The sequence below is a fragment of the Dipodomys merriami genome, unplaced genomic scaffold, assembly GCF_024711535.1.
Source record: "Dipodomys merriami isolate MVZ:Mamm:240054 unplaced genomic scaffold, mDipMer1.0.p SCAF_6, whole genome shotgun sequence".
NCBI classification, from domain to species: Eukaryota; Metazoa; Chordata; class Mammalia; order Rodentia; family Heteromyidae; genus Dipodomys; species Dipodomys merriami.
In genome coordinates, this window is record NW_027206179.1 from 29,204,775 (window position 1) to 29,229,903 (window position 25,129).

The window sequence follows — 25,129 nt, forward strand, 5'->3', positions numbered from 1 at the left end:
GGATAATGGTTCGAAGCCAGCCCCAGAAGGAAAGTCTGTGAGATTCATATCTCCAATAAACTACTCAGAAAAAGCAGGAAGTGGCACTGTGGCTCAAGTGGTAGAATGCTAGCCACTAGTAAAAGAAACTTGTGTACAACACCAACGCCCTGAGTCCAAGCCTCGGGAGCAGGGGGAAAAAAAAGTAAGCCAGACATTAGTGGCACATTACTATAGTGAACCCTAAGTTATGGTAGAGATAGCATTCTCAGGAAAATCATGAGCAAAATAAAAGCAACAATACCTGAAAAATTAGTAAAGCAAAAATTCATTGATGATAGAAGCATAGAATTCCACTGTGTTATGTGTGTTTTCCATGTTACCCATGGTAAACAATGCTGCAATGAACATGATTGTGCTGGTAGTTTAGTGCAACCTGATTTGTAATCATTTCAGTAAATGATCAGGAGTGGGAATTCTGGGTTCCAGGGAATCTCTATATTTAGACTTTTGAGGAACAGCCATACTGCAATGATATTATCCCATTCATAAGGAAATGGAAAGCTTGCAAAAAATATATGCAGTCAAGTAATCCAGACGCAAACAAACAAAGGCTTTATGTTTTATCTCATTTGTAGTAATTAGAATGTGTCATAAATCTACAAGTAAATCCAGTGGACAGTAAAAGACAAATGCACTTTGACATGATTAATTAACAGTACTATAAAATCCACACAGTGAGAACAAAGGAGGATATGCCTAAGAGATGATCACATGGGCTCAATAGCTGTGTGCATAAGATCAAATAAAATTATGCTTATTGAAATGAACTCCAACAAATGAAAACAAGAGATTTCCTATTGTTCATTTTTTTCCTTCCATGTTTCTTTGGTTTGTTTCCTGTTTCAGTTTTTATTTCTGCACCCTTTGTCTTGTAGATAAGTTTGTCTGATTTGGTCAGAGAAAGGGGAAGCACAGAAACAGTGGGAGAAAGGATGAACTAATTCAGCAGTGAAACCTACTAGACATTACGTTGGAAATGAATTATACAACTTAGGGAGAAAGAAGAGGCAGGGGAAAATCTGGAAGCAAAAGAGGGAGGGGTGACACTGTTCAAAAAGAAATTATTCATTAGCTTACTTATGTTACTGTAACTCCTCTCTACATCACTTTCACAATTTTTTAAAATAAAAAACCCTTAAGTTAAAAAAATACTTTGATGGATTCCTTAAATTATAGATCATTCACCTAAGAATTCATGGCAAATACCTCCCCGGTTGATTTACCTTTCCATTGTATAAAACTGTAGACATTAATTTAGAAATAGATAAAAATAAAAAGCAAAAATAAATGCTTTTTCATTTGCCAATTTTTGAGAAAGTACTCATAATTAAGCACCTACAAAGCTAGCCATTGAACTTTTGTGAGATTTGAAGTTCATAGAATGAACATTTTCAAAATAAGTGCCAACCAGTAAATTTAGTTTGTGATGAGACACAGACAAGGACAAAGCAAAACCATGATTTAATAATTCTTACAATAGCTCTCAGTGTGGCATAGGCTAAGATATTATGATAGAAAATACACTAAATCTTTCTTGACTGCCCTTTTTCATGTCTCAGTAAAATAAGTAGTTGTACAAAAATGTTCATCTTTGAGATAAGTATCAAAATAATTTCATGGAAAAAATAAATTTAGATGAAATATGAAGCTTTTTAAGATAATCTTCTTTTAAGTTTTACAACTATTGATCTTATTATTATTATTCATTTTGATTGGGAGAAATACAAAATAACTCAATACAATTTATGTGAACATATATAAATATGTTATTACAATTTATACCTTAAAAATTAGATGAATACTTTTTTGAATGATGAATTATATCATCTCAGGGTATTAGCAGCAAGTACAATATCACAGAAAAAGTATGTGATGGCATAGGGATTTAGACAAACCTCAATATCCTTCTACGTTTAGTTACATTTCTTAATTAATAACAATTGTAACAGTGATAATTTTGAAAAAGTTAATGGTGGCAAAGATAATAATGACCTACTTCTAATTCTCTGGGAAAATTGGATAGAATTTCTAAATTTCTCAATAAATAACTTTTTTGTAGTGAATATTATTGCTGACTTTTAAACTACAAAATTTAGATTTTTAGAATGCAATGATATATGTGTATATGTGTGTGTTTATATATGATGTTTACCTGTGTGAGATTTGATCCTCATTTGCTAAATAACATCTGCATGATATATTCTTTTTCTTATGTTATTAGCATATATCGATCTGATTGCATTAACTAAATATATAAAGGCTAATTGAGAGCATTATAGAGATACATAATCACTTTAAAAAAGTCATTTAAAAATGTTTTAAAATTTAAAATTTAAATTTGTAACTCATAAGTATGATTTGGCCAGAAATACATAATTTGCCTGACTCTGATCAAGTGAACAGCAATCTCCATACAATGCCTCCAATGAAGAGGCTTTTTTAAAATCAGAATAGTATTTTTAAAACTGCCCAAATTTAAAAAAAACTGCCCAAATTAAATTATCAACAGAAAAACACTATGTAAAAATAGACTAAACAAGAATGACTTAAAATCTATGTCCCTGGGCACTTACCCAAATGATCACAAACAAGACCATGCTAAAGCTACCAGCACAACTATGTTTATTGCAGCATTATTTACCATAGCTAAGATATGGAACCAAAACAGATGCCCCTCAATAGATGAATGGATCAAGAAAATGTGGCATATATACACAATGGAATTCTATGCCTCCATCAGAAAGAATGGCATTGCCCTATTTGTTAGAAAATGGAAGGACTTGGAAAAAATTATATTGAGTGAAGTAAGCCAGGCCCAAAGAAACATCAGTCCCATGGTTGCCCTTATTTGCAATAACTAGCAGAAATGGTGAAATGAACTCCAGGACAAGGACTCAATTTTTTTTTTAATTTCATGTGATTGTTTCTAACATATTTATAAGATTATTTCTTTGTTGCTTTGTATGTCCCTTCCCCATGGTATAACCCCTGCTGTCACTGTATTTGATGTTGATATAATTTGTGGAAGGGAAGGGCAAAAACAAATCATTTAAACAGGGATTCAGGTGGACCCATTGCAACAACTCGACTCCACAAGTCGTTATGTGGAAAAACGAACTTTACAACTCTGGCTGGGAGGAGGTGGGGTATGGGGGAAGAGGTGAGGGAAATGGGAAGTGATGGGAAGGGGAAACAAAAGAGGAGGCAACAATGCTTGATAAGAAATGTACTCATTATCTTGCCCATGTAATTGTAAGTCCTCTGTACGGTATTTTCACAATAAAAAGAAAAGAAAAAGAAATTAATGTTCATATGATAAAATTTCTTTAAAAATGATTAAGGGAAAGATTTTTCTTTGGGGGAAAGGCACTTACTGTTTTGTTGGTTTTAGTCTACTCAGGAAATCTGTCAAGTGAAGTGAAGTAGCTCACACACTGGTGGCTAGGAAGCATACCCAGATGGAAGGTAGTAATATTCTTCATTATACTAAATGAAAAAAATTACAATATGTAGACATGGGACAATTTCATCACCAAAATGCAAAATTCACTAGGTTATATCACAAAGCATTAAATATTGTGTCATAAAATAGTAAAAGTTTAGACGCATGACCCATAGTTCATGAGAAATATTATTTTCTCTATTTCTAATGCATGAGTGTTTGTAGATAATTAAATGGAAGGCTGATTATAAATATAAATAACACTATCAAGAATAGGAAAGCATGAGAATTAAGTAGAAATATATTTTCTCAGAAATTCAAATGAATATTTTAAAAACTGCTACCAATAAAATGTTTAAAAATATTTTTCTCACCATTTTTTTCAGACTACATATAATACACCTGATGATATGGAATCTTCAAACTACCCTAATTAAATTACATTATTTTAATTTTAATTTTAATTTATTTATTTATTTTGGTCGGTTGGCCAGGGGGCTTAAACTCTGGGCTTGGGCACTGTCCCTGTGCTCTTCAGTTCAAGGTGCCCTCTACAGCTTGAGCCACAGCACCACTTCCGAATTTCTAGTGGTTTTTATTGGAGATAAGAGTCTCCTGGGCTTTCCTGCCTGGGCTGGCTTTGATCCGTGATCCTCAGATCTCAGCCTCCTGAGTAGCTAGGATTACAGGCATGAGCCACCGGCACCTGGTTTAATTATATTATTTTTAAAGAAAAATATATCCTTCCTCATAGTATATGAAACACTATTTCCAGGAGTTAAAGGATTTGTACAATAATTATTATAGCAGCTGGAAAAAAAGAGAAATTTAAAAGCTATTTCAAAAACAAATTCAAAAAAGTAATATAGGCACCTAACTACACTTACTTGAAAAATAAAATCTAAACAAAACCCATACATAAATTAGACTTTTCTTTAAAATGTGTAACATTATTTATCAACAGTAACTAAAATATTGAAGAAAATTTTACTACAATATAACATTCTTTAAAAAGTTATACAATATTTTATAGTTAAATATCTCGTCAAGTATACAGATCATCCTGAAAATGGTGAGGAATATTGGAAACTCACAAACACTGTAGTTTCAGACAACAGAATGACACAGAAAGAATTTTCATTCATCTAGGATGTGCTATCTCATGTACTATCAAAAATTTATACCTAAGTTAACAATACAATGAGACCAAAATTGATATCTGTAAATATTTTAGAGAATAGAAATCACAGTATGCGTTACGATTTTTCTAGCTGGAAAAGGGTCTTGTTTTTTGTTTTCTTGTTTTTTGTTTTTGTTTTTTTTCTCTGAAGATATATAGAAATGTTAGGCAGTATTCAATTTTCAGCTATTTTGATTTTTTTTTAAGTTTCAAGTATACTGCCAAAGGAGAATAACCAAGATGAAATCACACCAGGAGAAAAGAAATGATTTTATATTCAATTTATACTATTTGTGTGACTCTCAAGAATGTAGTTTCCAATATCTAAGAACAGTCCAAACATATTCTATAAAGAAACAACAGATTCGAATAGTGTGTAAGATTAGATTGTGTTTTTACTTGCTATTTGAAGTACCTTATTGGTGTAATTTTATGGATAACAATAAAATTTTACTATGTATAATATTTTACTAACTTTTTTTTTCAGTCATGGGGCTTGAACTCTGGGCCTGGGAGCTGTCCATCAGCTCTTCAGCTCAAGGGGAGCGCTCTACAGCTTGAGCAACTGAGCCACTTTTGGTTTTCTAGTGGTTTATTGGAGATAAGAGTCTCACAGACTTTCATGCCCCAGGCTGGCTTTGAACTGTAATCCTCAGATTTTAGCCTCCTGAGCTAGGATTACAGGCATGAGCCATGGGCACCCGGCTTTATTTGACTATATTTACTACTATAGTTAACTATATATCCAAAATTCTGAATCAAGCTCAACATCATTGGGAAAAAATGTATAAAAAATTTTGTTATAATTTTTCTTAAATATGTTAACTTTTAGCTGGGCGCCAGTGGCTCACGCCTCTAATCCTAGCTACTGAAGATGCTGAGATCTGAGGATTGAGGTTCAAAGCCAGGCCTGGTTAAGAAAGTCTGTGAGACTCATCTCCATTCAACCATCAGAAAATTAGAAGTGGTGGTGTGGCTCAAGTGGTAGAGAACTACCCTTGAGGTGAAGAGCTGAGAGACAACTCCCAGGCCCAGAGTTCAAGTCCCATGACATACAATATATATCTAATCTATATCTATATCTATACATATAGTTTTTCCTTTGTTGCCTAATTTAATATCTCAATGGCTTTACAACAGTAAATGCTGTTAAGTAAATGAACAATTTTGCTTTCACTAACATGTATCTGAGAATGTGGATATATATTTAAGAATTACCAGGGAATTCTCATAAATGATTAACACAAACTTCTGTTGTCCAGTCTCCTTTTGTGTACACTAAAGACACACCAAAACCAGAAATCAGAGAAGGAAAGATTTGTAGTGAGAATTTGGGAATATAAGGCGTATAAGACCTTAGAAGTTATATCTTCCTTCCTTCCTTCCTTCCTTCCTTCCTTCCTTCCTTCCTTCCTTCCTTCCTTCCTTCCTTCCTTTCTTTCCTTCTTTCTTTCTTTCTTTCTTCCTTCCTTCCTTCTTTTCTTTCTTTCTTTCTTTCTTTCTTTCTTTCTTTTTTGGCTGATGGTGGGCCTTGGACTCTGGGCCTGGGCACTGTCCCTCAGCAACTCAGTTTAAAGGAAGTACTCACCACTTCTAGTTTTCAGGTGGTTAATTGGAGATAAGTGTCTCACAGACTTTCCTGCCAAGGCTGGCTTTGAACTTCAATCCTCAGATCTCAGCCTCTTGAGTAGCTAGGATTACAGGCATGAGCCACCAGCACCCAGCTCTATTACATTATTTTGTAGGAGCACAATTAAGAATTGAAATCAACATAGCAGACACTGGTATCTACTGTAGACTAAAAAATATTAAATAACACAATACATATTTCATCTTTAAAAAGGTGTATTAGCAAAGCTTTCTGAAAAAATTGTACTGCTTCATAAAAATTACCATGTTGAGTTTAGTAACAGCCTATAATTCTTGTTTTTATAGAGACTATCTTTTTTTTCAGATTGATACACTTGTGTGGATTTGTTTCAAAGTATGACCTGAATTTAATAAAAGACATAGAAGACAAAAGTGAAGTAAATAAGCAATAAATCAATGAATAAAATCCAATTCCATATATATTACTTAAGAAATTGAAAACTTATGGAGATTAGATATCTATTATTTTGGGTCTTTTCCATTAATAGGTGCGTGTAGGATATGAGAAATATTATGTAAGAATTATTCCTAAAAAATTGAAACATTAAAATTGTCAGTGTTCTCCAGATGGATTATGAGACAAGCAGTTTAGTCAATTTCCTTGAAGATATTTTCTGGGAAATTAGAAAAGTCAGTGAAAAATTTTAAAAAGTTATTGGATGTAAAAAGAAAATTGATAGCTAAAATTATTATCGAGCTGTGTGCTGGTGGCTCACGTCTTTAATCCTAGCTACTAGGAGACTGAAATATGAGAATCACCATTGAAAGCCAACCCAGGCAGGAAAGACCATGAGACTCTTACCTCCAATTAACCACCAGAAAACCAGAAGTGGCACTATGGCTCAAAGTAGTAGAGTGATAGCCTTGAGAAAAGGAGCTCAGGGAGGAAATGGAGGAACTTGGAAAAAAAATCATATTAAGTGAAGTAAGCTAGACTCAAAGAAACATAGATCCCATGTTTTTCCTCATTTGTAATAAATACTATACATTTAGGATAGACTTAGGGATGAGCAGAATAGCTCAACGGCTATGTACATATGACCATATAGGATGATGCTAAGAGAAATGAACTACAAGACATGGACACAAGAGAATTTTTTATGTTGTTGTTATTTTTAATGTACTCCATAATTTCTTCTTTTTTTGTTTGTGTTTTGTCCCCTTATGATTTATCCCCTTTTGTCACTGTATTTGATTTTGATACCCTGATATTGTATATATGTTAATCTGAATTAGGGAAGAGAAGGAGAATAACAAAATGGTGAGACAAAAGACAAAGAGGAACCAATGCAATAGCGATGCTCACATGTTGGAAATGAGCTGTATAATTTATGGGGGATTTGGGGAGAGAGAGGGAGAAAAGAGAGGGCATAACAAGTTAACAAGAAATGTACTCATTACCTTACTTACGTAACTGTAACCCCTTCGTATATCAAAATTACTTTTAAAAAGACCTCAGGGACAGCGCTCAGGCCCATAATACAAGCCACATGACCAACAAACAACAACAATAGCAACAAAAAGTATTATCAAGGAGAAAGATCATTTAGAATATAGTTTTGTTGGTTATAGATCTTGAATTCAAGGCCTGGATGTTGTCCCTGAGCTGCTTTGTGCTCAAAGCTAGCTCTCTACCACTTGAACCACAGAACCACTTCTGGTTTTCACTGGTTACTTGGAGATAAGTAACACAGGGAGATAAATCACAAAGACTTTTCTGCCCAGAGATCCTCAGATCTCAGCCTCCTGAGTAGCTAGGATAACAGGCCAGAGCCACCAGCCACTTAGAATATTTTATAGTAACATTAAACTTAGGAAAATAAATTTCAGTAGTAAGATACTTTCCAATGACTATGAAGCTAACTGACTGAATTGTATGTGCATTCAGCAACCCTTCATTTCAGGCCTTGACAGTAAAACTCAGAGCAGAGATGAATACCTTTCTGATAAATTGTGTTGGATCAATTAGCTTATCAAAGAAGATACAGGAGGAAACATGACAATTTTATCATTTGGTAAACATTCTATTCCACTTCATATGGAGATCACAATTACAAAGTTAAAACATGAAAGAATGAAAGCTATAAGAAAACATCTTCAACATTTTGCCTTCAGACAGATTTCTTTTCTTAGCACAATGGGCATGAATATAAAGAAGCCTGTACCTAGTAGATGCTATTCTTATAACCAAAAATATGACTATTTCTTAAATTAAAAGAATAGTATACCCAGATCAACAGGTGGGTGATTTTACTGGTTTTAATTTTATTTTAATTTCTGTCTTATGATAAAGAAACATAGAGAACAAAATTTTCAACAAGCTATGCCATCACGGAAATAAAATTAAAATACAATTGTCAAAACATTATTTTATTACCATAATTAATTTTGGGGATTTATTTACCAAACAATGGTGCCAAGACATGTGATCAAACACTAATCAAATTAGAATAATCAAAATTAATATTTAAAGTTAATGTTTGAATAATAGTACAATGAAAGAGGCAGTTATGGACAGGAGACAAAGACATTAAGGGGATTCAGGATGCTAACTTAATTATGCTTCTTGTACACTTTGTAAGTAGTTGGTATGACTACTCAAATAGTGCATTGAACTTTATATTCAGAATTCTGTGCACTTGTATACATGAAACACATATGGAAAGACATACCGTATAGGTAATATGCATTTATCAATACTTAACTATTTTTGATAGCACCAGATTATGAACTCAAGTCCTTGAACTTGTTATGCTGGTACTCTTCCATTTGAACCATACCTCCAGTTATGTTTTCTTCTGATTATTACTATTTCTGTGTTTGTGTGTGCCAGAACTGCTGTTTGAAATAAGGGCTGAGGCACAAACCCTGAGCACTTTTTTGGTCAAGGGTAGTATTTTACCACTTAAGTCATAGCTCCACTTGTGGATTTTTGGTGGTTCACTGGGGATCAGGGTCTTATGGATTTTCCTAAGAGGGCTTGTTTCAAACTGTAATCCTCAAATTTTACTCTTCTGAATAGCTTGGATTAAGAGCATGAGATAACGACTTGTACATCTCATTGTTGCAATGGGTCCACCTGTATCCCTATTTAAACGATTTGTTTTTCCCCTTCTCCTCCACAAATTATACCAACATCAAATACGGTGAAAGCAGGGGTTATACTGTGAGGGAGGGACATACAAAGCAACAAAGAAATAATCTTATCAATGTGTTAGAAGCAATCGCATGAAAGAAAAAATACATTTGAATACATATCTTAGGGTTCATTTCCCTAACATTACTTTATCTGACCTTTTCTGCTTGACTCAGACATATACTAGATATTGCAAATAAGGGAAACCATGGGACCTATGTTTCTTTGGGCCTGGCTTACTTCACTTAATATAATTTTTTCCAAACCTTTCCATTTCCTAACAAATGGGGCAATGTCATTCTTTCTGATAGAGGCATAGAATTCAATTGTGTATATATACCACATTTTCTTTACAACTTTGGTGGGGGGGTGAGGGGTGAGGGGGATGGGGAGAATTGGGGGTGGAGGATGGGAAGGGATGGGAAGGGGAAACAAAGGAGGAGGCTACAATGCTTGATAAAAAATGTACTCATTATCTTGCCCATGTAATTGTAACCCCTCTGTACAGTATTTTCTCAATAAAAAAAAAAAAAGAAATATAACAAAGCCTACAAAGACAACGTAAAGAATAATAGCATCCACAAAAAAAAAAAAGAGAGACTGGTGGCTGACTCTTCTAATTTTTGTGAAAATGGATTGTCCCATTTCCAATCAAAATATGGGCCTGAATCTCCATCTTCTAAGTTTAGGCTTCCTGTCTTTGTTGGAATACCAAGCCTATCACCACTCTCAGCTTCCCTCTATGGAGAGGTAATTTTGTAGACTTTCTGTCTGTGCTATTCAGGAACATTTTTACTCCCAGTCTCTGACTTGGGATGATAGGTACACAGAATTCATCCAAATCTATAAGTTGAGAAACAGCCTCTCACACATTCATACCTTGGCAGGTCTCAAACTCTAATCCTCCATATTTTAATATCCAAATTACCTAGGATTAATGTAGACAATATTATATATATGTATGCATATAATATATACACATGTGTAAATGCATATGTATATCACATCTTATGTATTTGCCATTAATTAAATTTTTCTGAATTAATTTTATTTCAATGTAGTACATCAAATTACGAAGTACTGGGTTAACAGTTCATGCTTATACTTTATTTTCCAGTATGCAATTTATAGTTCGACTAAATATATTTCTTAAAAATAATTCTTAATTTCAAAGACTGTTACTTTATTCTCACACTTTCATCTGTTCATTTTCTATTTTTCTGTAAAAAATGAGATAATTAGAAAAAATGTAAATATTTTTTCTAAAAAATAATATTTGTTACAATCTAATTTCCTGTATTTTATGTTTTAAATTTTATAAAAATGTCATTGTTTGTAGAACATTCATGCTAGACCTTACACATGAACTTTGTGGTGGGCTAGAGTTGATGTCAGGAATTTTAACACTTCTTCTGCTGGTAATTATTTGAAACAAATGGTCTGATATTATATTCAAAGTTTTGTCAGTAAGTAATTCTATGTAATTTTAATTGTGCTTCTATTATCCACAAACTCTTATTTATACATATTCAATTATATCGATTTCTTACAATGTTAGGATGTTTCAGCATCTATGTTATCAGTTATTTTGTCACAGCACAAGTAAAGTATATCACCTTTGACAATTTCTATTTCATGTCTTCAGTGTATTCAGTACATAAATCATCTCCTAAGAAATATCGAAATATATATTTCTTGCCTTTCTCGGTTGAACTCTCACTCCTTTCAGGTTGATTTGAGAATAGCTACCCTTATTCCCAACATGATCCTTTGCAACTTTCCTCTGAAGTCTCCAGTCTGAAACGATCATTGGTTTGGGTAGTACCCTAAGCTACATTATACATTTGGTTCATATGCTTATCAATTTGTCATTAGAGTCTTTATGCTAGCACAAATATCCTGGCATCCTTCCCAGCTCTGTGTCTGCTATTTTATGTGTTTTGTTGTTCCTTGTGTCTCATCTGATCAACATTCAAACCTAACTTCTATGCCAAGTGATACGCTATTGAAAAGTGGCCATCTTGGTTAAGTCAAAAAACGAACTTTACAACGGGGGGGCGGGGGATGGGAAGGGGAAACAAAGGAGGAGGCAACAATGCTTGATAAGAAATGTACTCATTATCTTGCCCATGTAATTGTAACCCCTCTGTATGGTATTTTCACAATAAAAATAAATAAATAAAATAAAATAAAAAATAAAAAAATAAAAAAAGAATTGAGAAGAGAATCATGAGCTTGTTAGTCAGAATGTAATACAGGGTCAATTGGACACAGGTTACAAGGAAATATTAGGCATGATTCAGAAAAATAATAAACAACACAAATAAACTGTGTAATTGTAAAACAAATTCCCACAGCTAATATAGTATAGGGTTGACTTTGAGTCAATTTTTGAGAAAGAGTTATAAAAATACATTGGAGAGAATTTTAGCATCAATCCTTAAGCCCACTGATTTTTTTTTTTTCTGGTCAGTTTTAGGGCTTGAACTCAGGGCCTGGACACTGCCCCTAAGCCTCTTTTTGCTCAAGGCTAGCATTTACAGGGCCACTTCCTGTTTTTTTGTTTTTTAATTGTGAAAATACTGTACAGAGGGATTACAATTACATGGGCAAGATAATGTGTACATTTCTTATCAAGCATTGTAGCCTCCTCCTTTGTTTCCCCTTCCCATCCCTTCCCATCTTCCCCCCCCCCCCCCCCCCCGCCCCTCACCCAATCCTCCCTTCCCCCACCCCCACCAAAGTTGTAAAGTACGTTTTCAACATAATGACTTGTACATCTCATTGAGTGGTTAATGGGAGATAAGTGTCCCATGGGGACTTTTCTGCCTGGGCTGGCTTCGAACCTCGATCCTCAGAGCTGAGCCTCCTAATCGCTAGAATGATAGGCTTGAGACACATACCACTTTTAACATTTCAAACTAGTTCTAAATCGCTCCCATCAAAATACTTACAATACTTATATAAAATTCACTACATCTTTTTTTACTTTATTAAACAGGAAATTTGAAACATTTATTTATGCAAATATTTTTGGACTTTTAAATTTTATTCTCTTATTTAAATAAGTATTGATCATAAATTTTATACTGGTTTTTAATATCTCTGAACAAAACAGAGTAGTCTCTCTCTCTCTGTCTCTCTGTCTGTCTCTCTGTCTGTCTCTCTGTCTGTCTCTCTCTCTCTCTCTCTCTATCTCTCTCTCTCTCTCTTGTCTGTTGTGGGGCTTGAACTCTGGGCCTGAGCACTGTCCCTGTACTTTTCAGCTCAAGGCTAGTGCTCTTCCATGTGAGCCATAGGCCACTTCCGGTTTCCTGGTGGTTAATTGGAGATAAGAGTCTTACAGACTTTCCTGCCCAGACTGGCTTTGAACTGCGATCCTCAGATCTCAGCCTCCTCACTAGGTAGGATGACAGGCGTGAGCCACCGGCGCCTGGCACATAAATTATCTTTATTTCAATTACTGAATCAAATTCGTTATATGCCTTAATCAAAGGCATATAAATCAATATTTTTAAAAGAATGATGTTAGGTGAAATGAATCCCAAGATAAGGATTCAAATGTCTTTTTTCTTTCTTGCGATTGTTTCTAACATATTTATACGATTATTTCTTTGTTGCATTGTATGTCACTGCATCTCTAGAGTCTTGTTTTTATCTAATTTTTATAGAAAAGCTAGACAGTATTATTGCAGGAGACAGAATTTGTTTACATTCCCACATTAAAGGGAAGGTGGAAGATATGCTGGATACCCTCTGTAATTTCATCATGTAATATTTGTTTTTCTGTGGTGCAAACTCCACAGGAGGCGAGGTGTCATTTGACGCAGCTCACACTGCATCATGTAGAGGAAGCCATGCAATGAAACAATTGCTCAGATAAAACAATATGACAACCTACCAGGGCCTACTAAGTATATCTTTCTAAATATGTTTACCAGCCCATGTTTTTACTTTTATCCTATATAACAATTCTACTTGCTATAATTGAAATATATGATGCATGTTATCACTAATGTAAATTATTTCCATTTTCTCTAATATAAATCAACATATTTTATTCTGAGTTAAATATATTTAGGTAGGTTTTCATTGCACAGATATGTACTTCAGTATTTTATAGCTTGGCTGGTTATTTTGAGTACACACAGTTATTTTTTTTTCTCTTTTGTTTCCTGGTCCCTTCCATTTTCTGTATGTGTATTGTCAGTATATTTTTTTAAATTAGATTTTTATTGTGGAAATATGGTACAGAGGGGTTACAATTACATGAGCTAGGTAATGAGTACATTTCTTGTTAAGCCTTATTGCTTCCTCCATTGTTTTTCCCCTTCCATCCCTTCCCTCCCATCTCCACAACTACACCCCCCTGTCCCCCCCACCTAAATATTTTTCCATACATGTCTCTAAATTTATTAGGTTATTTGCAAAATTGTCTCATTTTTTAGTGAATATAATCATTTTACCATTACTACAATTTTGTGGGTAGGTTTGTACCTACAGTAATCCTTCATCAATTTTAATGTCTTTGACTCAAATTTTAAATTTATAGCTTGTTAGTTTTCCTCTTTTACCAGCAATGTATTTCAAGCATATTTCTTTTTTTAAAAAAGATAAATTATTCATGAAAATGCATTACTGGAACACAAATTTATAAGTATGTTTTCAAAATTGAAAAGTATCATATTGGTGACCACCTCATGGTTTTTGAGATTATGAAAATCACTATTTATGCAGACACTATGATTAATAAAATGAAACTTTTTTGCCATAACATTATAAATTTTATTATGAAATTGTTTGTATAGCTCATGCTCACTAGCCATGCCAAGACTGGCAGGTACTTCCTGTATCTTGCTCTTGCTACCTATGCAAATTGCATCTAATCTTGTGCGTGAAGCTGTCACAAAACTAAGCCAAATTAAATTTGAAGCTTCATCAACTGTATTTTGGCAAGAAATAGGTGAGATATTGCAAATTGTATAATCGCTTTGTTGCACATATTATCTTTAAAATAGAAATATCACAAAAGCACTCTAGGATAACTTTTTGCATAGAAAAATAGAGTACCAATGTTTTTTTTAAAAACAAATACATTTTCCTGACAAATATAATTCACTAGCACAATTACTTTAAAAGCATGTTGGTATTTATCTTGATTAAAGAGTGAGAACATAAAGTACTAAATGATTTATGTTGGTTAATGCCAAAAAAAGAAAAAATATGAAAAAAATTCCCTTGTATCATAACTGGAGCCAATTTATGGGCACAATACAACTTCTTCCTCAAGCAATAGCATTGAGGGGAAAAAACTATTTAAATGAAGCTTAGCATTTAAGAATAAAAAGCAATTTAAATGACAACACTGCTTTGAAGTTCATTTAATTTTGGAAAGATTTCTTAAGAAACATTTAAAATATATAATTACCTATTGTCAACACAGCAGAATGTAATATACAACAGTTATATATCTAGAAATATTTGATAAACATTCTAATTTTATAAATGTTCATGTTTGAGGTGGAAATGAAACAGCTCATCTGAAGAAGATAGAATAATAAGAATAAACGTGGGCTGGGAAGGTGGCTCAGTGGTAGAGCGCTTGCCTTGCATGCCTGAGACCCTGGGGTTGATTCCTCAGCACCACATAAAAAAAAGAAAAAAGCCGGAAGTGGCGCTGTGGCTCAGGTGGTAGAGCTCTATCCTTGAGCTGAAGAGCTGAGGGACAGCGCCCAGGCCCAGAGTTCAGGCCCTACGACCGGGCCCCCCCCACCAAAAAAAAGAATAAACTGCCTTGGGGTTCATTTCGCTTTACATCATCTTATATGGTCATATGTACATAGATCTTCACCTTTTCTACTTGTCCTACACATGAACTAGTTATTGCAAATAAGGGATCCATGGGGCCTATAAGCGAAATGAACATCAAGATAGGAACACAGATATCTATCTATCTATCTATCTATCTATCTATCTATCTATCTATCTATCTATCTATCTATCTATCTATCTATCTATCTATTTTCTTTCTTGCTATTGTTTCTAACATATTTTTAATGTACCATGTGATTTGTTTGTTTGTATGTTCCTCCCCCATGGTATAACGCCTGTTTTCACTGTATTTATTGTCGGTGCACTGCATCATTCGGGGAGGGGAAGGGAAAATACAAAACGCTTAAATAGGGATACAGGTTAACCCGTTGTAACAATGAGTTGCACAAAACACTATGTTGAAAACGAACTTTACAACTTTGGCAGGGGCTGTGGGGGAGGAGTAATTGTGGAGGTGGGAGAGAAGGGATGATAGAGAAAAATCAAAGCAAGAGGCAACAATGCTTGATAGGAAATGGACTCATTACCTTGCTCATGTAACTGTAACCCCTCAGTACAGTATTTTTACAATAAAAAAGTACAAAAAGAAAACAACCTTGGGGACAAAAAATAAATAAATAAACTGCCATGGGTCAGCTGCCATTAATTCTAGTTTTCAATTGAGATCTGAAAAGAGTAGGACAAATTCAATCTTCAAAATAAATCCTAGGGATTCTTTATCTCCAATTAAGCAGAAAACAAGCAAACAAAAAGAGAAATAGAGAAAAGAGATAGGCTCAAGCGATAGAGTGCTAGTCTTAAGTGAACAAAAGCAATTAAGCCCTAGTTCAAGCCATAGTATTGGCAATCACGAAAAAAAAAAAAAGAGAGAAATTCAATGGATTCATGAAGAAAAATCCACATTTTCATGAGTTTCTGAAACTTTAGGTATCTAATAAAGTGATAAAAGCTACAGAAATGTAAAAGAATAGACATGAATAAGAGCTACAAAGTCTACATTTAGTTTATTAAACCTTATGCATTTAGAGAATTTGTGTAAAATATTTGTGTATCACTGATAGTTTCATATGACAATTATAAATTCTGAAAAATACATACAGATACATATAGAAAATATAGTTAGATATGTTCCTTTATATATGTGTATAAAACAGTAGGAAGTTTTGTGTTTTCTTTATATGTACACAATTTTAAATAGTTAAAATTTAACTATTTAAAAATCATCCTTCAAGCCAGACCCAAAGAAATAGAGGCCCATGGTCTAGGATAATCTTACCAAACAAGCATGTACATATTACCATATAAGCCAACTGAGCCCCAAGTTAGGGACACAAGATGTTTTATCTTTGTTGTTGTTGTTTTTAATGTATTTATAATGTACTATGTGATTTTTTTGTTTCTTTTGTAGGTTCTTCCCCCATGATATAACCCCTCTTTTCACTGTACTTGATTCCTATGCCTTGCATCTTATATATACATTTTTCTAATTGGGGGAGAGGAAGAGAAATAACAAAATGCTAAAACAAGGATACATGTTGACCCATTGTAACAATGAGATGTACAAGACACTATGTTGAAAACGAACTTTACAAATTTGTGGGGGGTGTGGTAGGAGGGAGGCGTTGGGGAGGTGGGGAGGGAGGGGATGGTAGTAGGGGAAAAACAAACGAGGGGGTAATAATGCTGGATAGAAAATATACTCATTACCTTACTCATGTAACTGTAACCCCTCTGTACAGTATCTTTACAATAAAATATATATTAAAATGATGCTTCAAACATACTCTTTATAAAGTATTGGCAAAAATATGGTAGGATGTTTGTTAGTTAGGTATTCTTATACCCACCCTCCTCACCAGGTAGTATTGGGGGTTAACTCAGTGACAATACCCTGCAGTCCCACTTAAACTATGTCATTTTTAGGATAGATTTTCATCTTGTTTCAAATGCAAAGAAGAGTCTGAGATGGAGTTCGTCTACTTTTAGGCATCTCATGATGATCAAACAATAAGTATTATATTCTGTGATAAATGCTGAAACCATGAAATATTATGACAGAAAGGACTTTTTAGAATATCAAGGCTTATAAAATTAACTCTGGGAATTTTTAGTTTGCTAATTCATGAAAACTCCGCCTGACTAATGTATCAAAAATGGTATTGATAAGGTCCCTTAGAGTCATGTATTTAACAACAAATAATGTGATCAGCTCTCTAATGTGCTGATTTATATTGCATATTTTATCTAACTAGGTCACTATTTTAACACTGATAGAAGGTCTAACATACCTTTTTCAAAATAACTAAACTAAAAGAGTTTGATTATATGAATATGGAAAAATAAAATGGTATGCTATGAAAACTATATTCTGGAAATACAAATAATAAATTTGTTAGTTAAGCAGCATGTTTAAAAGCCAGAAAAATGTTGGTTTATAGCCACATACATATACATACATATACACACATATATACATATATATACATAGATATGCATAAATGATTTACATATATCACATAAACCTATTTTAATAGTAGATATGATCTTGTTTCTTCCTACCAAATAATAATCAACCATAAATAGTAAAGCTGTGAGATAATATCTATGAGATATTTCTTGTGACTGTATGAGATTCATAATATTTTTGTTTTGCCTAAATACTGTGTTTTACATTTAATTTCATATACTGATTGTTGTTCGATGCTCTTCTTCTATATGTATTTATGAGATATGAACTATTTATTTTCCCTATTATGTTTGATTTTTTACCAAGGAAGAACAAGCATTGACTATATATTAAACACCCATAGTTGTTATTTTTCTAAGTGGGAAAGCATATGCTTAGTTGAACACATGCAGAAGACACTTAGATAAATCAGTCAAGAAGAGAATGAGAGAAAGAGAAGAGAGAGTTTATGATATACAGTGCATAGAGTAGGAATACATGGAAAGCATTTTAACCTAATAATCTACACCTCAATAGTGATAGGTTTAATTTTTCCCCCTATGGTCAAGACAGCAAGGCAATGTTTCTCATTCTTGTCACATCTACACAACATATTTCTAGATGTTCTGGACATACTAACTGCTTAAGAAAAATAATTTACAGTATTTTAAATGCGTAAGTAATGTGACTTTTTTCAGATTAAATGACCTTACATGTATATACTAATAAATGTAGTAAACAAAATTATTGTGTGATTCATCAGTCCACTGTTAATTATCTATTTTAAGTCAACTTAGAAAATAATTCAAATAGATCTATTTAAAAACTAACTCTACTCTTCAAGAGGTAGATATATAAAGAATCAAGGTTCAAAGCCATCACAGGACAGAAAAAAAAATAGTCTTGCTACAAGAGAGCCAGAAAGAAAACATATGTTCAAAATCCAAAAGAGTCAAATAAAAAGAAATGAGAAATCACAGGGTGGGGGAGGGAAGGAAGGAAGGAAGGAAGGAAGGAAGGAAGGAATTGCAATAAGTTTAAATTACAAATCCTTCTCAATACACTTTTTTCCATGAAGAATATTTTTCCAAACAATATTTTTAGAAAGAAAATATAAATCAAGAAGACAGAATTTTAAGATGATTTCATTTTGATTGCGGTGGGGTATAATTTTCCCCTTCTTGTAAGAATGACAGTCAACTCCATATGAAAGGGACAAAATACACAATTTTGAAACGTTTACGCAAATAGTTCATGTAAATAATTCATATAAATAGCAAAAAATTTGAACTTATATCTGTGAGTACACGTGTGCCCAACCATGAGTATATTGAGGCAAATGTTTAAACAATGCTGTCAGAAACCAACCGGTCAATTTCACTTCTTTCTGTGCAAATTTTTTTTTGAGACCTATTCTTTTCATAAGTTTCTGAACAAAACCCTAAATAGTCAATATTGGAAGAATGACTTTATTTTCTATGTTTGGGAGAGAGAATCACCTACAGACAGAGATCCATGACTAGATTGTATGAAACCATTCTCAGCACATTTGTTGAAATAGGTGGATTGAAAAAGGAAACAGTTCTTGCTCTTTGCTTTTTCAAATTTAATACTTTCAGAACATGAACATTTTACTTTGAAACCTTCCTATCATACTATTTCAGACCTTCCTAGTGTCAAAAAGATGCCACATCTTTTCTCTTCATGGAATTAAAACCTTGACAAAGAAATTACCCCACTTATCTATAATTTTACTATGTAATATATTTCAACCTTTCAGAAGAAAAGAAATAATTTTTATGAAGTAATCACAGATAAGGTTGAATAAAATGTTAAATCATGGTTTTGATTTATTTCTCCTTGTAAATAGCTGTATTTGCAGCAACATGCTCCACCAACAGACAAGGTACCACTTTTCATTAAAATCTCTTCTGTGTTAAAAATAATCATAATTTGATGTATTACTATTTTCTTTGATGTTCATTTAGTTTATTGGTTAAAAGTTTCTTTTTTTTTCCTTTTCTTTCTTTTTTTTTTTTTGTCGGTCATGGGGTTTGAACTCTGGGCCTGGGCACTGTACCTCAGCTCTTCAGCTCAAGGAGAGCTTGAGCCACAGCACCACTTCCAGTTTTCTGGTAGTTTACTGCAGATGAGAGTCTCATAGACTTTGCTTTGAACCGCGATTCTCATATCTCATCCTCCTGAGTAGATCAGGTACAGGCATGAGCCACCAGTGCTCAGGATAAAAGTTTCATATAGAATTCCATTGTGTATATATACCACATTTTCTTTTCTTTTTTTTTCTTTTTTTTTTTTTTTGTCGGTCGTGGGGCTTGAACTCTGGGCCTGGGCACTGTCCCTCAGCTCTTCAGCTCAAGGCAAGCGCTCTACCACTTGAGCTACAGCGCCACTTCCTACCACATTTTCTTGATACATTCATCTACTGAGGGGCATCTGGGTTGGTTCCATATCTCAGCTATGGTAAATAATGCTGCAATAAACATAGTTGTGCTGGTAGCTTTAGTATGGTCTTGTTTGTAAACATTTGGGTAAATGCCCAAAAGTGGGATTGCTGGGTCATAGGGGAGCTCTATGTGGAGTCTTTTGATGAACCTCCATACTACATTCCAAAGTGATTGAACAAGTTTACACTCCCAGCAACAATGTAGTAACGTTCCTTTCTGCCCACATCCCCTCTAGCATCTGTTGTTTTTAGAGTTCTTGATTATAGCCATTCTAGCTGGGGTGAGGTGGTATATCAATGTTGTTTTGATTTGCATTTCTTTTATGGCTAGGGAGGTTGAGCATTTCTTCATGTGTCTATTGGCCATCCTTCTTTTTTCTTCAGAGAATTTTCCCTTTAAGTCTTGAGTCCACTTATTTATTGGGCAGTTGTTTCTTTGAGAATTTGTTGTTGGGGGATTTAATTTTTTGAGTTCCAGGTATATTTTAGATATGAGACCCCTGTCTGTGCAGGGCTAGTGAAGATCTCCCAATCCATGGGCTTTCTATTGATCTAGGTAGCTCTGTCCTTTGCCATGCAGAAGCTCTGCAATTTCATGCAATCCCATTTGTTCAACCTTTCTTTGATTTGTTGTGTTTCTGGGTCTCTATTAAGAAAATTTGGGCCTGTGCCAAGGAGACCTAGGGTTTCTCTTATTCCATCCTGTAATGTTGTCAGAGTGTCTGCTTTGACCCCGAGGTCTTTGGTCCTTTTGCAGTTGAATCTCGTGCAGGGTGATATATAAGGATCTAGCTTTAGTTTTTGACAAGTGATTAGCCAATTTTGCCAGCAGCATTTACTGAAGAGGCCGTCTTTCTTCCATTGCATTTTTTTAACTTCCTTATAGAAGCTTAGATGGCTACATTACCCCATTTGTTAGGAAATGGAAAGTCTTGGGAAAAATTATATTAAGTGAAGTAAGCCAGGCCCAAAGAAATATAGCTCCCATGGTTTCCCTTATTTGCAATAACTAGTATATGTCTGAGATGAACAGAAACTGTCAGACCAGTTGATGTTAGGTGAAATGAACCTCAATATAAGGATTCAAATGTTGTTTTTTTCTTTCTTGCGATTGTTTCCAACATATTTATAAGATGATTTCTTTGTTGCTTTTTATGTACCTCCTCCAGGGTATAAGACCTGCTTTTACTGTATTTGATGTTGATATAATTTGTGGAGGGGTAGGGAAAAAACAAATTGTTTAAATAGGGTTATAGGTGGACTCATTACAACAAGGAGATGTACAAGATTTTATGTTGAAAACAAACTTTACAACTTTCGAAGAGTGGGGGGGTGGAGGGTTGGTATGGGGGGTGTGGGGGTGGGGGTGGAGAGGGGAAGGGATGGTATGGAGAAACAAAGGAGGAGGCAACAATTCTTGATAAGAAATGTGCTCACTATCTTGCCCATGTAATTGTTAACCCTTCTGTATGTTATTTACACAACAACAACAACAACAACAATAATAATAATAATAATAAAAGTTTCATATAGTTTAAAACCATGACACAAAATTTTTGAGTTCTCTTCAAGAGGTTTTGGTCTTTTGCTTTATGTGTTTCCTTTTTCTGTTTTTCCCTTTTTTTCCATACCTTTGGTCTTGTACTGAAGTTTATCTGTTTGGGGGAGTCTGAGGGTGAACAAAAAAATGATAGGACAAAATGTGATGAAATGCAGCAGTGATACTCACTAGACACTATCTTGAAATTGAACTAGAACTTGTGGGGGAAGAGGGTTGGGAAAGAAAACATTGCAAGAAAATGAGGGAAGATGCGATACTGTTGAAAGAGAAATGTACTCATTACCTGACTTCTGTAACTGTAACCCCTTTGTACATGACCTTTAAAATAATGTTTTAAAATACCCTATTTACTTGGAAACTTTTGAAATAACAGATATTACTGTCAATATAAAACTTAACTAGAATTTAAATGATCTAAAATAGTTGTTTCTATGTGTATTTATTTATTTGTATTTATTATTTTAGCAAGAGTTTGTTTTAGAATAAAAATGCTGAAGTAGAGAAAGCTCTCCATGTAGGAAATTTAAGAATCCTATTTAAGAAATAATATCTGGAGAAATAACATTAATCATCAAACTATTTATATCTGAGGAAACCTTAGTAACATATACATATTCTATAAGCTATTTTATGAGACCATTTTCCACATGTACTCACATCACTGTTGGCATATGTGGTAGATGGAATTGTGTTCTTCAACAATGCCTGTTATAGCCTTTATTTCTAGTACATGTGAATATTTTCTTTATTGGAAAGATAGATAGTTTTTGCAGGTGCAATTAAAATTTCCTCTAATCAGACCTGAATCAGTCACAGGTGATGATAGAATAAATATATGTGGAAACTGATTGATACCCAGGAAATGTCCAATGAAGATGGAGTTAGATATTAAGATGGAGTAGCTGTAAAACAGACAGTGAGAAAAAAAAAACTGTTGTCAGTTGGTTGAGAACAGGGAGAGAATGCAGTTTGCTCTTCAGAGCTTCTGAGACAGCTGGAAGGAACTTTCCACACTGATGTGCCTCTTCCATGCTACAATACCATGACAGAATAAATGTTCATATTTTAAGCCTCCATATTTGTCATAATTTATTTTGGCAGCTTTATGAAACTAATACAGAAAACATTATGAAACATGAAAATAAACAAATAGAAATATTGAAATAGAAATAAATAGAAGTTGAGAAAAGTAAATAAGAATAAAAATAGAAATAGAAAAAAACTAGTGTTTGGAAAAATGCCAAGAAATATACTTATATAGTAATTAATTGATTGTGATTAGTGAAACCTTGGGAGATTGTGAAAAGCCTGTCTTTAAAAATGTGTGTGTGTGTGTGTGTGTGTGTGTGTGTGTGTGTGTGTGTGTGTGTGTGTGATATAAATAGAAGAAAAGAAACCTCAGCAACTAATATGACTCATCTACTGAGGTCAATTTTAGGATAAAATTTTATTGACTTTTAAATTAGAAGAGACATCAGAGAAAACACACAGAAAAAGATAATTTTATGTGCTTTCTAAATATGTAGGTAGTTACAGACAAAATCTTTTTACTTTTTAAATTTATATCCATATGTTTTCATTGAGATAAAATTCCCATAACATGAAAATGCCCTGGCTTTTGATACATTAACAATAATGAGTCACCAGTTTTTAACTCCAGAAATTTGTCATCATCCTCAGGAAAAAAAATCCAATATACAGGAGCCTGTACCTCCTACGTTCTCTTCCCTTATTTCCACACACAACTTCCTTCTGTGGCTTTTTATTATTACCAACTTTGCACAAAAGAATAATCTTACAAAATATGGCCTTCCATCTGGGACTCCTTTTAACCTACCATGGTGTTTCAACTTTCATCCCTGTAGAATTTCTCTGAATTGAATTATTTCTGCTTGCAAACTCACAATTGTTTGAAGTTTTCTTTAACAAGTGACAACTATTATCAGGTTTAGAATAAGAGCTAAGTAAATATCAGATTTTTCCTTGTAACAGATATTTTTTTAAGTATATTATATTGAATGCTCAAATGAAGTTCAAGAACATTAACTGCACATAACTTAAATTGCACAGGTTAAAAAGAGAAGGTAAAAAGAGAAGCTGCTAAATGTATATATAATAAAGCCAAGCATATCAACTCACGTCTACTCTCAACAAGAACTATGATTTCTAAGTTTTGTAATTTAAAAATAATAATTATTCTTAATTCTTACCTAGTTTTATTTACAAGTGTACATATTAGAATATTTATAGTATATATGCTACTGTGATTCAAAGATTTTAATACCAATTCATGTCTATCAATGCTAAAGTTACTAAATAATATCATGTAAACGAATGTCAATATTTTCACTGATTAAATAGTTATTTTATGATCACATTCTGAAAGTATTTAATATTATAAAATATTTATAGGACAAGCCATATATAATTTAGAAGTTAACTGAACAAAACGGCTCCAGGGAAATCCTGGAGCCTATGTTTCTTTGGGTCTGGATTACTTCAGTTAATATGATTTTTTCCCCAAGTCTTTCCAGTTCCTTAAGAAAAGGGGGATGCCATTATTTCTTAATAAGTGGGCTGAAGAATTTCAAAGAGATTTCTCTGGAGAGGAATTAAGAATGACCAATAGACACATGAAGAAATGCTCAACTTCTCTGGCCATAAAAGAAATACAAATCAAAGCAACATTGATATTCCAACTCACCCCAGTTGGAATGGCCATTATCAAAAAATATGGCAAAAGAAAACACTACTACACTGTTGGTGGGAATGTAAGCTGGTGCAACCACTCTGGAAATCAGCATGGAGGTTCCTCAAAAGACTAAACATAGAACTCCTCTATGTAATCCCACTGCTGGGCACCTATCCAAATGCTCCTAAGGAAGGCCACCCTAAAGGTACCAGAACAACTATGTTTATTGCAGCATTATTTACCATAGCTAAGATATGGAACCAACCCAGGTTCCCCTCCACAGATGAATGGAACAATCAAATATGGTATATATACACAATGGAATTTTATGCCTTTATAGATTTTTCACCCCGGTAAACACTACAACACAAAGTAAAGAAAGAATACTTTTCTTTCTGAATGTGATTTATTTAGGTATCAAATTCCTTTAATTCTGTACATGTGTAATTTCCATCTTAATTACTACTAAATATAATACCATTGCATAATTTAGACAACATATTGCATATACTATTCACATATGTTGTCTATGGATGGGAACCTTGGTTGATTCCATAGTGACTATTGTTAATTGTACAACAATATAAAGGACTGTGCAGTTATTCCTATTATAATCTGACTTTGTTTGATTTTTTATTGTATTTACTCAGCATCAATATAACTGAATCACATATTTCTACTTTT